General features: G+C 39.6%; 1 pseudogene; it reads left to right on the forward strand.

Moving 5' to 3' along the window:
- Positions 1-6,294: 6,294 nt before the first annotated feature.
- LOC118984796 (protein tyrosine phosphatase type IVA 1-like) lies at positions 6,295-7,388 on the forward strand (annotated as a pseudogene).
- The last annotated feature ends 7,462 nt before the right edge of the window (positions 7,389-14,850 follow it).

A 14,850-nucleotide genomic window follows, 5' to 3' on the forward strand; every position in this document is an offset into this window, starting at 1 on the left:
TAATTTTGTATTGTGTCTTAGACATTTTAACTACTATGTTGTGAAACTCAGGGGCCTGTAAAACTCTGTAGCGAATGTTTATTTTTGTTAATGAGTGAAGTCTTCAAGTTTAGAGCGTAAGTTCTATCTTCCATTCTGTGGGGTGTGGTTATGATGTCCGTTCAACTCTCTAGGCCTCTGCTTCTTTGGGTCTGTTTTTCATGTGCAGCATGGGAGTAAACTCGAGACTCGTCTTCATTCATACACAGAATTAGAAGATTTCTTTCTCTAACTCTTCCCTCTGGAATTTTTCCTATACTCTCCAGTCTCCCATTCCCAGGCCTTTCTGGCTGTAAAGCCAGGATTCGTCTCAGTTTTGGCTCCCTTCACTCTCTTACAGTTCTACACGATGGCCCGACCTCAGGGAGAAGCAATGAGAGACAAGACAGAAACAAAATAAAAGGGACTCCTCCCACAGGCTCTGACCACAGGGGTCCCTTTCTCATGTGCCTCTGGCCAGGAAGAGAGGATCTCTCAGAGTCTGATGTTTACAAGGCCATTACCACCCTGCTGCTCTGCCGAGTGGGTTCAGGACTTTGGCTGGTCTCGGGCACACCAGGGGGGCCCTTCTTCTGGTTCTCTGACTAGAGAGAGTAGATTTCTTTCTGAGTTGTTCTGGATCTCACATTATTTCTAAGTCAAAACTGAAGAGGAGTAAATTCACCAGCAAATTCATCGCTATGCTGGTTGTTCTTTAAGTTTGACTTCCTTACACAGACTCCCTGCTACTGCTTACTTTTCAGAGTCCTCAGGTATTAGCTTTTTATTTCCTGTTCAGTTAGAGAGAAATGCTCTTGTGGGCTTCCTCCATCTTGGCCAACACCAGGAGTCTATTATTGTGGTTTTAAGTTTTTCTTCTTCTTTCTCTCATTTTTCACCCAACTCCGGGAGCACTTCAGTCCATTCATTTAAATTTTATTAGTTAGACTAGGGCTTTCACAGAGACCAAGTAAAAGTGGCTTAACTAAGACAGAATGACGTTTCTCTCTCAAGAAGCTGTCTAAAGGTCCAAGATGGTAGGGTGGCTCTCCTAGCTTGTGTTGTGGTTTGTACCACTGTGGCAAGGCAACCACTCCGGTTCTCATCCTTTCTCAATGAACACATAGGAAGAAAAGGGCAGGAGAGGAACTCTGCTTTTTTTTTTTTTTAAGTAGTAGTAGTAGTAGTAGTAGTAGTAGTAGTAGTATAATGCTGAAAGTGGCACCATCATTTTTGCCTATATCCCACTGGCCAGAATTTAATCCCATGTCCATACCATGTTGCAAGGGAGCTTGGGATGTGGTTTCTAGCTCAATGGCCATGTGTCTAGTGAAATACTCAGGAACTGCTAGTATTAAACATGGGAGACATGGATCATCGTGGACAACCAACTGCCATATCCTAAAATTTTGAAAGGAGGAGCTACAGAGTACCTCATACTGCTGGCTAAAACACTTAGAAAACCTTTCAAAAATGTAAAGCTTCAAGAGAAGTCTCCAGAGACAACACAAAATGACAGACAGAATCCAGAGAAGCAATCATCAGCTAATTACTTATGATCTAGGACTTTTACGTTAATGCTAAGACAATTTATTTTGAAATAATATAAAACTTGGAGAGATTCAAGGGTAGTAAAAAACACCTCCTCTCCCTACCTCATCCCCCAATCCTCCCAGGAACTAAGAGCAAGGTACTGACATATCTCCTATCTCTTCTGAATACTTAGAGTATAATGCCTTACAATAAGGGTATTATCACACAAAACCACAAAATAATCATCAAAATATAATCTGTCCATTGGTTCATGATCATATAATCAAAGTCTCAATTCAAATTTTGCCATTTGTCCCAACAATGTTCTGTCAGCAAAAGGATCCAGGTGACAAGCATGTCATATTTAGTTGCCATTATTTCCTTCTGCTCCTCCAACTCCTGGAAGAGTCCTCAGCCTTTAGTTGTCTCTCATGGATGACTCTTTTGAAGATTTCCATCCTTCCATTTGGATTTCCTGGCTTTTTCTTCATGATAAAATTCTAGTAATGTATTTTTTGGTAGAAATATCACAGATTCGATACTACATTTCTTGTGTTCCATCCTATTAGCTGGTACCCAAATTCAGATTGTCCCATCACTGGTCGTGTTAACTTTAGTCATTTAATTGAGCCTGCAGGTTTAGCAATATGAAGTTACTGTTTTTTATTTTGTGTAATTGTGATTTTTTTGTGGTAGGTACTTTTGAAAGTCAATATATATTCCATTCCGCATCAACTTTTACCCAAAAGTTTTAGCTTCTATTGATGTTTCTTTGCTAGATGAATAATTGTGATGATTGCTTAATACAGATTTTTCTAATTTCTGCTACATTTATTTGTTGGCTGACATTCTACTATAGGTATAGTACTTGCTCCCCCCTATATATTAATTTATATTAGTATATATTTAAGGATTTATATTTTATTCAATAAATTATAATCCATTCCTATCATTGATATAAATGTCATTACCAGTGGGAGTCCTTCAATCTGGCATCTGTTTATTTTGCTATCACTAATAAAAAAGAATCTTAGAATGGTTTTAGAGAGTTCATGTACACACTTTACCTGGTTTTCCCCATTGTTACTTACATTTCCGTGATACATTTGTCACAACTAAGAAACTAACATTGGTGCTTTACCATTAACCAAACTTCATACTTTATTCAGATTTCACTAGCTTTTCCCTACTGTCTTTTTTAAAAATATATTTTATTGATTATGCTATTAGAGTTGTCCCAATTTTTTTCACCTTTGCCTGCTTCTGCACCTCTTCCCTCCAGCCGTCCCACCCCCTTAGTTCATGTCCCTGAGTCATACATATAAGTTCTTTGGTTTCTCCATTTCTTATATTATCCTTACCATCCCTCTGTCTATTTTGTAGCTACTAATTTTGCCTCTTATTCCCTGTACCTTTTCTCCCATTCTCCCCCTTCCCTTTCCCCACTGATAACCCTTCATGTGATCTCCATTTCTACAATTCTGTTCCTGTTCTAGTTGTTTGTTTACTATGTTTTTCGTTTTTTTTTAGATTTAGTTGTTGATAGTTGTGAATTTGTTGTCATTCTAATGTTCATAGTTTTGGTCTTCTTTTTCTTAAATAAGTCCCTTTACCATTTCATATAATAAGAGCTTGGGGATGATAAACTCACTTAGCTTTACCTTGTCTGGGAAGCACTTTTTCTGCCCTTCCATTATAAATGACAGCTTTGCTGGATAGAGCAATCTTCTTTGTAGGTTCTTGCTTTTCATCACTTTGAATATATCTTGCCAGTCCCTTCTTGCCTGCAAAATTTCTTTTGAAAAATCAGCTCATAGTTTTATGGAAATTTCTTTGTAGGTAACTCTATTTTTTTCTCTTGCTACTTTTAAGATTCTCTATCTTTAACCTTTGGCATTTTAATTATGATGTGTCTTAGTGTGGACCTCTTTGGGCCCAACTTGTTTGGGACTCTTTGTGTTTCCTGGACTTGTATGTCTATTTCCTTCACCAGATTAGGGGTTCTCCATTATTTTTCAAATAAGTTTTCAATTTCTTGCTCTTCTTCTTCTCCATCTGGCACCCCTGTGATTCGGATATTGGCACATTTGGAGTTGTCCCAGAGTTTTTTTATTCTCTTCTCGATATTTTGAATTATTGTTTCTTCATTCTGTACTGGTTGACTGTTTATTTCTACCTTACGTTCCAAATCATTGGTGTGAACCCCGGCTTCCTTCCCTTCACTGTTGGTTTCACTTTATTTCACTCAGTGTAGCCTTTCTTTATTACCTTATGTGTTTCCAGTACTCAGTGACTTCTCCGATCATCCTTATCACCAGTGTTGTGAACTCTGCAACGGCAGGTTGGCTATCTCTGTTTTATTTAGTTCTTTTTATGGAGTTTTAATTTGTTCTTTCATTTGGGCCATATTTCTTTGCTCACTTTGTCAGTCTCCCTGTGTTTGTTTCTAGGTGTTAGGTAGAGCTGCTTTGGCTCTCTGCCTCAGTGCACCTGTTCTAAGGAGCAAAGCCTTAGGTATTCACCAGGGCGGGGCAGCCCACTTCACTGCTTTGTGGGGGAGGAACTGAAGAGGAGACAATGCCGCTGGCTTGCCTCTTACCTTGTTTCCAGCCACTTTCCCCACTTCTCTGTGTGACCGGTGCCCTCTAGCTGCTGAATCCTGGAATGGGTGGGTTTGCATACATTCTAGGACTATGCGGGTCCTTTAAATGGACTCTCTTGAGAGAATAGCAATTTCTCCCCCCCCCCCCAACTGTTTTTTACAGCCAGAAGTCTCGAGGCTTTATTCCTGGAACTGTGGGCTGCATGGTCTGGGCTGGGGCTAGGATCATTTGCTCCCCAGGTGTCCCTCCCAGTTTTTATTGCCCCACCTTAGCATGGAACCACCTATTCCACTGGCCACTGCTGCTGACTCAATGTCACCACACCACATTCTCTCTTCGTCAGCTCCCCATCTCCATGTCTCCTACTGGTCTGGATGAACATTTCTTCTTTAAATCCTTGGTTGTCGGTCTTCCACACAGTTTGGTTTTCTGGCAGTTCTTGCTTTTTGTTTTAAGGTTAGCTGTGATCCTTCCTATGGTTGTGTGAGGAGTCAAAGTGAGTCTACCTACACCTCCATCTTGGCCAGAAGTCTATTGTCCTTTGTCTGTTCCAGGATCCTATCCAGGATACCGAATTACATTTAGATGTCAGGTCTCTTTGGTTTGTGTTCCATGTGCCTTTGTCATACTACTATGAGTCTTTGAACTCTTCTTTACTTTCTGTCATAACAAAATGTTGCAGGCTACTCTTGTACTTTTACTGCCCCAGCTCTGGAATCAGCCATATCTTTGGGGAGACTTAGTTCCTTTTAATGAAGAAAAGTGTTAAGAAACCATGATCTGAGGGCTAGTTGTTCTCATTGCTATCGGGATGTCACTGCTTCAGGCACTCTCTGCTCTCTGCAGATGAAGCTAGGGAATTCATACAAACACACATCTCTATATAGCTATACTATTTCTATATAATAATTGAAAATTGAGTTAATTTCAATCCAAAATTCTAGAGTTAATTCTACGTTTCTCCTGATTCTTTTATAACTCCTGACAGTGAGGAAATTAATTCCTATTATCCTCAAAGTATTATTGGATAAACCCTTATGTAATCTCTGATCAGGACTGCTGTCCTCTCTACTTGAATGCCCTTAACTCCATCCCTCAGTCCCAAATTCTGGTACCTTCTACATACCAACCTACTGCACAGATAATTACCTTCCTCTGCCTCATCTAGTGGGCTGGGTTAGTAAAGAAGGAAGGAAAAAGGAAAAATAAAGAGAAAAGGAAGTGGAAGGAAGGAAGACACATAGAAGAGGAAACAAACCCTATGCATTTTAGAAAATTCTATAGCTATTAAAGAAGAAACCTGAAGACAAGGAATATCTTCAAAGGGCTGAGAAAATAAATGTAAGTATAGAATTGTATACCTGGCAATTCTACAGGAGTGAATTTCACTAAGAGTGAAAGCAAAATAAAATATTTTTTAGGAAAAAAAAAGTTCACTAAAAAAAACCCCAGTGGGGCCAGGGAGGAGTCTGCCAACAATAAGAAATGCATTTTCCAACACTGAGAGAATGCATAGTTTTAAGGTTGTAAAATTTGTGAAAGTTTATCTACACTAGGAACTAAAGAAACTTCCAGAAGATGCTTTTTAGATGCAGGGAAATAATCTTAGAAGGGTGGAGATACAAGAAGGAATAGTGAGCACAGAAATTGATGGCGTATTTTTATAAGCAATGTAATTTGTGGGTTAAAATATGCTTCACAACATTAGTAATTAAAGCTCTTTGAGTTCCTTCAAGAGATGGGAACATTTTTTGAATGTTTGATTTTTTCTATGCTACTTGAGTACTAAAAGAATAAAAATAAGGTCTATAATAGGGCATATATGTTGGAGAGTTAGACTTTGGAGCCAGAATTTCAGAATTGAAATGTGAGCCCTGCTACTTTCTAGCTGTGTGACCTGGGGCCAGTAACTCTCCGTGCCCTGGTTTTTGTTTTTGTTTTTTTTTTGTTTGTTTTGTTTTTTTGCATCAGAACAATAGAAATAATACCAGTATCTAATTCATAGCATTGTTGCATCAAATTTATGTTAAGCCATTAGATTTAGTGTTCTGATTTAGATTTAGATGTAGATTATGAAAGGAAGGGCTTGCGATGCAAGAAAGCCTCAGCACATGCACGTTGGCTTCTTCGAGTTTGGCGTACGGTGAAGTCGAGTGTCGGTGCCACCGCCGGGGCATCTGCGCGTCTCCGCAAAGACCAGCGCTGCTCTTTGCTCAGCAGCTGCCGCCACTGCCGGCTGGCCTGTATGATTAGGCCACAGTCTTTAATGAGTAAACAAGATCCTTTCTGTCGTGTTCTCGGTCACGCATTTATGGAGTTTCTGAAAGGCCCCAGAGATTACTGCCAGACACAGCACAACTTTTACGAAGGCAGATGAACTGAAGAAATTTATTGCTGCTCGACGGAGAAGCGCTAGTAAGAGCGGTTATCCTGGACACAAACGTGTGGAATTGAAGTCACCAGAGCTTTTTACAAGATTCTGACCTGGATGGGTAAACCTCTGTGCACTCCCTTTCCATTGGCTTAGCGTTATTGGGGTGAAGGATTGCTTCTTGTTAGGAGGTTCATTCCATTTCCGATTACTCTGAGTTTCATATACAAAGTGTTGAGTTTTGAGTGGAGTATATTGGAATAGACTTCGGTTCCTTCACATCATTTCTGTATTCAAAAACTTTATAATTTTTTTTCATAACCATACTGAGTGTTAGTTACCATGGCTCCAGTGAACTGCCCAGCTCCTGTGGAAGTTGCATACAGGAACATGAGATTTCTTATTACACACACCCCAACCAGTGCAACGTTAAACAGATTTGTAGAGGAACTTAAGAAACATGGTGTTACCACAATGGTAAGAGTATGTGAAGCAACTTACGACACTGCTCTTGTGGAGAAAGAAGGCATCCAGGTTCTAGACTGGCCTTTTGATGATGGCTCATCACCATCCAACCAGATCGTTGACGACTGGTTAAGTCTCCTAACATTCAGTTTCGTGAAGAACCTGGGTGTTGCATTGCTGTTCACTGTGCTGCAGGTCTGGGGAGAACTCCAGTGCTTGTGGCCCTAGCATTAATTGAAAGTGGAATGAAAAATGAAGATGCAGTACAGTTTATAAGGCAAAAGAGGCGCGGAGCTTTTAACAGCAAGCAACTTTTGTATTTGTAGAAATACCATTCTGAAATGCGACTGTGCTTCAAAGACCCCAGAGGTCATAGAAATAACTGCTGCATTCAGTAAACCGTGGCTGTCTGTTGCTGTTGCCTTGGAAGTAGAACATGAGACAGTCGTCCTTAATTTATTGTACATGTTAGCCAACATGTGGGCTTAAACAATGACAATTCTAATGAAACTTCCATCAGAATACTGAAAAGCCACAAGTTTGACAAAATTTAACTTCAGTATTTGGCTTACTACTATTCCCATGCCAGAAACAATACATAAGAAATAGCGGGTTTAGGTCCCAAAGTACCCAATACAATACTTGTACATTTTTAGTATCGTTCAGAAGTAAAATTCTTAGAATTATGGATAGCACTGTAAACTGTATGTAGTTTATTCCTTCACTCACTTCAAACATTGTAAGTAGTGCCTATATAATTATATGTCTGCTCCTTCAGGTTTACCACCGCACGTGTGTACCAGTATACATCGGACTGGTTTTGTTGGACTCTTACCAAAGCTTATGGTGGTTATTTAATGTTTTACTATAAATCTCATTTTATGCTGCCATGGAAACCTCCATTTTGAAAAGATCACAAATCTCTGGTTGGAGTTCATGTAAAATCCACATTGTGCAGTAGCACGTGTGTGTGAGGACAAAAAAGCCTCAGTGCTTGTGCTTGGCATGCAACTTGGAGGGGAAGGTCTGAGGACACAATGGGGGAGGCTGGGAAATATTTCCAGTAAAATGTTGCTTTGGTCTTGGGCAGGATGTATAAAATAAGTCCTTTTATTTAGTAAATGTTTTTTTTGTTTTTTTAAAGATTTTATTTATTTATCTTCAGAGGGGAAGGAAAGGAGAGAGGGAGAGAAACATCAATGTATGGTTGCCTCTCCTGCATTCCACACTGGGGACTAGCCTGCAACCCAGGCATGGGCCCTGATCGGGAATCGAACCGAGATTGTGTGGTTTGCAGGCCCGTGCTAAATCGACTGAGCCACACCAGCCAGGGCTTATTTAGTAAATGTTTTTAAAGGTAGAGATGCTTTGCAGTTAAAACAATTTTAATTATAACATTTTTGAAAATCTTGTAATTTTTTGCCATGCCTGTTAGAAGTTGTTTATTAACTATTATTTTTTGAAATGTGATATTCTTTCTTCTCTTCCAACCAAAAAAGTAGTTTTCTACCAGTAAATTGGTCAGACATTTTACAGGCTTTTTGAACTGTGTAATGTAATATTTGTGTAATCACTACTCTGCTTTATTATATAACTGATAAAATGGTGACGTATTTAATGTTCGTTTAACCATATATTCATTCTGCCTGGAAATACAGTTCTGTTAGAGAACAAATTTGTCAGTGTTCACCATTCACCAGCTGGTACAAAAGCATTAAACATCTAAATAAATAATGAAATGCAGGAGAGAGACTTAATCTAAGTAAGATGGTATAGAAGTATTGATATTAATAAAAGTAGAAGCAAAGGCATTACTAAAGAGAAAACAATCATTAAAGTTTTAATTCACCAGGAAGTTACAATTCTAAACTTTATAAGTCGAACAACATTAGTTCAAAATACATAAAGCAAATATGGAATGGGCTGCAAGGAAAATTGACAAGTTTACCACAGTTGTGGGAAATTTTACTCTTCTTTCAGAAATCAGTCAGAATATAACTTCGAACAAAACAATTAACAAGCTTGATCCCATGAACACATAAGGGGCATTGCACTCAACAGTGAAGGTCCACGTTCTTTTCAAGAGTACATGAAATATTTTATTGAATTTGCCTACACAGACAACCATAAAAATTTCAGCAAATTTTAAACTACTTGAATAATACAATGACCTTTTCTGACTATAATTAAGTTAGGAAGAAAGTTAATATCCATACTTTTGGAAGTTTTAAGATTCAGAGAATTCCACTTCTAGGTAGTAGGTCAAGGAAGCCCAACACCCACCCTGCAATGACCAGAAAAATACAGATACATCTTAAAAGTCATATGTTCAAAGACATGTGAGAGTTGTAAAAGCCACAGGGCTACGTGAGTAGGAACTCCTGGGAGGATGGAGCTCCCCTCAGGTAGGTGGCCATTTTGTTCACTGGCTGCATTTATTGATTCTGGTCTTGGACTAAGGATCAGGCTCGGTCCATGCAGAGGGTCTTACTGAGGGAAAGAGAAACCCAGCAAGGCTTTTGGTGCTCATGTTGGGGGTGGTGCAACAGATTGGAAAATTGAGAAGCTTGGCTGGTTTCCTCCATGTGTTGCAAGTTGAGTTCCCCAGAAAACAGATACTGAACCTGAGATTTGCATTTGGAGGTTTACTGGGGAGTCATCTCAACACCACCTGTGTGGGAGCAAGAGAACCAAGATGTGGCAGAAGTTGAGTGGTGACACATGTAGTTGCAACTGTGTCCTCAGCCAATCTTGCAGGGAGCTCTGAAACTGGGATGGCTTTTTAGCGATGCCCCCAACTGAGGTAAGGAAGTTGGTTCTTTGAGCTCAAATCAACTAGGCATTGCATGTGGGCTGCCCCTGGGGATGGGGGTGTAAGCTTGGATGAATCATCTTTCTTTAGTCAAGTGCAATTCCCAGGGAGGGAGGATGCACCTGTGAGCCTTCAGCTGCTAATACTGGCAGCTGGTGTAATGAGTGTTTCAGACCTGAAGAAGGACCTGAGTGGTGCAGCCACAGTGTCCACTGTTCTAAATGACAGTTGCTGAGTTCTGGGGCTATGTGAGAGGCTGGGGAGTTAGACTGCAGGCTTAAAAAAACAAATGGAAATCCCCCTTAGTCTCATCGTGCTTAGGAGACAAAGTCCTGCTAGGTATAGAGATTTCAATCACTACCAACTTATTTTCTATGTCTAAAAAATTATAGCTATTCTTGTGAATATGAAGTGAGATTTCATTGTGGTTTTCATTTTCATATGACTAATGATGTTAAGCATCTTCTCCAATGCTTTTTAGCCATTCAGATATCTTTTTATTAACATGTAAATTCAAATATTTTTCCCAATATTTCAGTTGGATTTTCAGATATATAATTTGCAAATGTTTTCTCCCAGTCTATTGCTTGTCTTTTCCTCCTCTTAATGGTTTCAAAATAAAAATTTTTAAATTTCTGAAATAAAAATAAAGTTTATCAGTTTTTTTCTTTCATGAGTCATGTTTATAAATTGTATTTAAGACCTTTCCTCAATCAGTCACAAAGATTTTTTCTGCTATATTTTCTTTTGAAATTTTATGGTTTTAGCTCTTACATTTAGGTCAGTGATTCATTTTGAGTTAATTTTTGTGTATAGAATAAGGTAAATATCTAAATTCTTTATCTTTAAATATTTATTCATTTACTTACCTATTTATATTTTATGGATTATGCTCTTATAGTTGTCCTGATTCTTTCCCCTTCTTCCCCCTCTACCCAACATCCTCAACTCCCTCAGCCAGTCCTCACGCCATTGTTCATGTCCATGGCTCATGTGTATAAGTTATCTGGCTACTCCTTTTCTTAAATTCTACTTTATAGCCTCATGGCTATGCTCTAACTACCCATTTGTACTTCCATTCCCCCACAGCCCCCTCTCATCTGGCATGCATCAAAATGTTCTCTGTATCCATTATTCTGTCTCTGTTCTTCTTGCTTGCTTGGTTTGTTTTTTAGATTTATTTTTGACAGGTATATATTTATTGCCATTTTATTGTTCATAGTTTTGATCTTCTTTTTCTTAGATAAGCCCCTTTAAGATTTCATATAATAATGCCCTGGCTGGTGTAGCTCAGTGGATTGAGCACGGGCCTGCGAACCAGAGGATCGCGATTTGATTCCCAGTCAGGGCACATGCCTGGGTTGTAGGCAGGTTCCCTGCAGGCCAACTCCCAGCAGGGGATGCATAAAAGGCAACCATACATTGATGTTTCTCTCCCTCTCTCCTTCCCCTCTAGAGATAAATAAATAAATAAATAAAATCTTTAAAAAAAGGAGCTAATTACAAATTATCTCTTTCATTAAAAAAAAGATTTCATATAATAATGGTTTGGTGATAATGAACTCCTGTTTTTTCTTCTTTGGGAAACTCTTTCTCTGATATTCTATTGTAAAATATATCTTTGCTGGGTAGAGCAATCTTGGCTGTAGAACCTTGCTTTTCATGACTCTGAGTTTTTCTTGCCAATCTCTCCTAGCCTGCAAAATTTCTTTTCAGAAATTGGCTGACAGTCTTATGGGAATTCCTCTGTAGGTAATTAACTGCTTTCTTTTGCAGTATTTAAGATTCTCTCTTTAACCTTTGGGATTTTAATTATGATGTGCCTTGGAATGGGTCTCTTTGTATTCATATTGTTTGGGGTTCTCTGTGCTTCCTGGACTTGCATATCTATTTCCTTCACCAAATTACATATATTTTCTTTTATTGTTTCAAATAAATTTCCAGTTTCTTGTTCTTTCTCTTCTCCTTCTGGCATGCCTATGATGTGAATGTTGGAATGTTTGAAGTTGTCCCAGAGGCTGCTTACACTATGCTCATTTTTTAAAATTCTTTTTTCTTCTTGTTTTTCTAAATGGTTGTTTTTTGCTTGCTTATGTTCCCAATCATTGATTTGATCCTTGGCTTTATTCAGTCTATAAATTGTTGATTCCCTGTAAATTGTTATTTCAATTATTGTATCCTTCATTTCTGACTGGATCTTTTTTATGCTGTTGAAGTCCTAACTAAGTTCTTTGAGCATCCTTACAACAAGTGTTTTGAACTCTGTGCCTGCTAGATTGCTTATCTCCATTTGTTTAGTTCTTTTTCTGGACTTTTGATCTGTTCTTTCACCTGAACCATGTATCTTTGTCTCCTCATTTTGCCAGTCTCCCTGTGTTTGTTTCTATGTATTAGGTAGAGCTGCTATGACTCCCTGTCTTGGTAGTGTGGCCTAATGTAGTAGGTGTCCTGTAGGGTCCAGTGGCATAGCCTCTCCTATCACCCAAGCTGGGTACTTGAGATATGTCCTTTGGGTGGGCTGAGTGCACTCTCCTGTTGTAGTTGAGCCTTGATTGCTCTTGGTAGTCAGTGGGAGGGAGAGTCAGCTGCAAGGACTGGCTGTTGATCACAGACCACTAACTTCTGCCCTCTGTGGAGGATCGGCTATGTCGGGGCAGGGGGATGGTGCTCTGGTGTGGTCTGTAGCTGTCCACTAGGTGCACGGGCTCTGGGGTTTTCTGGGTGGTATAGGCCAAGGTCAGCCTCACCTGTATTCTGCCCATGGCCACCCTGCATGAACTATAAAGCAGTCTGAGTTGGCTGCTACTAGTTCTGGGTCTAGAAATTCCCAGGTGAAGACAAGATGTGATAAGCTGGGTGCTGCTAATGCTGGGCGTAGGGCTACTTAGCAAGAACTGTGGGTGCTGGGGGCTTTCTGAGGCTGGCTGTTGTTTGTTTGATAGGATTTAGAAAGTTGTGAATCATGAGCCAAGACCAGCCATTCATATGGAAAAGTTACAATTAACAGTTTGGGTGGGCCCATAAGTTGGGTGGGACAGAGTGTCCAGGGATTTCCAAGGCAGGGCAAACAGTGTTAGCCAGGTTGATGGAGTCTCAGATATGGTACCTGCCTGCCAGCTCTGTGGCTCTTTTAGGGGAAGGTTCAGAATAGGGGCAATGGCCTCTGCTCACCTTTCTGTCTGAGATAAAACTGTCCTCCAGCTCTTGCCTTGATGCCACACAGTTCAGTTCCTCCCTGTGTCCCACTGGTGCCTTTTAAGCTGCTACCTCAGTGCTAGAGCTCAGAGGAAGTGAATCTGAGTAAGTCCGTGTGTGGGTTCTTGAAGGGAAACAGCTTGGAACTCCAGCAGTTTCTTCCACCAGCTCAATTCCCACTAGTTTTCACAGCCAGAAGTGATGGGAACTTATCTATCTGGCATGGAAGCCCTGGCCTAGGAGCCTGGTGCGGGGCTGGGACTCCTTGCTCCCAAGATACCCCTCCTGAATTTTATCCTCCATTCATGGATGTGGAGTCAGCTGGTTCCATGTCTCCACCTCTCCTACCAGCATGGATGGATGTGTTTTTTTAAAATTCCGTAGTTGTCAGACTTTCATTTAACTCTATTTCTGATGGTTTTGAGTGATGGTGGTTCTATAGTTTAGTTGTAATTTCGATGTGGTTGTGCAAGGAGGCGAGCTGAGTTTACCTACGCTGTCATTTACCAGAAGTCCTCCTATTTATTTAATTCTAGTCAGAGAGAAGGGAGGGAGAAAGGGGGAAAGAAACGTCAATGTATGAGTAACACATCGACCAGTTGCCTCTTGCAACCCCCACTGGGGACCCGGCCTGTAACCCAGGCATGTGCCTTGAGCAGGAATCAAACTGGAGACCTTGCAGTTTGCAGGCGGGCACTCAATCCGCTGAGCCACAACCAGTCAGGACTTTTTTTTTTAAACGTCAATATCCAGTTGTCTCAGCTTCATTTGTTCAAAAGACCACCCTTTATGTCATTGATTTATTTTGTTATCTTTGTTGAGAAACCAATTTACTGTAAATGAAAGGACTTATTTGTGAATTCTCAATTTTGTTCCATTGATCTATGCATGACCACACTGTATTGATCATTGTAGATTTTATAGTAGGTTTTGAAATTGGGTCGTGTGCTTTGTTCTTTTTTAAAAATTCTGGCAATTCTGGTCCTTTCGATATAAATTTTAGTACCAGCCTATCAATTTCTACAAAAAAACATCTGCAGGAGTTTGGCAGTTGTAGTGTTGAATTTATAGATAAATGGGAGGGAATTGCAGCCTTAACAATGTTGAGTCTTCAAATCCATGAGTATGGAGCATTCCCCATTTATTTAGATCTTTAAGTTCGATCAGCAATGTTTTATAGTTTTTGGTGTATAAGACTTGTGCTTCTTAAATTTCTGAGCATTTGGGGACAGTATTGTGAATAGAATTATTTTCTTAATTTTATTTCTAGATTGTGTGCTGCTAGCATATAGAAATTCAGTTGATTTTTGTATATTGACCTTGCATCCCATGACCTTTCTAAACTCATTTATTGGAGGGGGAGGAAAAAGGAGAGGGAGAGACTGGGAGAGGGAGGCAGGTACTGTTCTATGGCATTTTCTACATACAGGACGACGTCATCTGTGAATAAAGGCAGTTTCACTCTTCCTTTCTAATCGGGATGCCTTTCATTTCTTTTTTTTCCCTTTATTAAACTGGATAGACTCTCCATGTTGACCAGAAGTGGTAAAAACAACATGCTTGCCTTGTTCCCGTTCTCAGGGAGAAAGTATTCATTCTTTCACCATTAATTGTGATATTAGACTCTGGTTCTTCATCAGGTGAGAATTTCTCTTCTGTTCCTAGTTTGTTAAAAGTTTTATCATCAACAGGTGTTGTATTTTTTCCAAATGATTTTTCTACATCCATCAACATGATCTTATGGCTTTTGTCTACTCTATTAATATCATATACAACACTGATCAATTTTTGGACCTTAAAACACCTGCATTCCTGGGATCGATCCCACTTGTTCATTGTGTGTGATTATTTTA

The sequence above is a fragment of the Sturnira hondurensis genome, unplaced genomic scaffold (assembly GCF_014824575.4).
Source record: "Sturnira hondurensis isolate 20B ecotype Veracruz unplaced genomic scaffold, ASM1482457v3 Scaffold0003801, whole genome shotgun sequence".
Classification (NCBI taxonomy): domain Eukaryota; kingdom Metazoa; phylum Chordata; class Mammalia; order Chiroptera; family Phyllostomidae; genus Sturnira; species Sturnira hondurensis.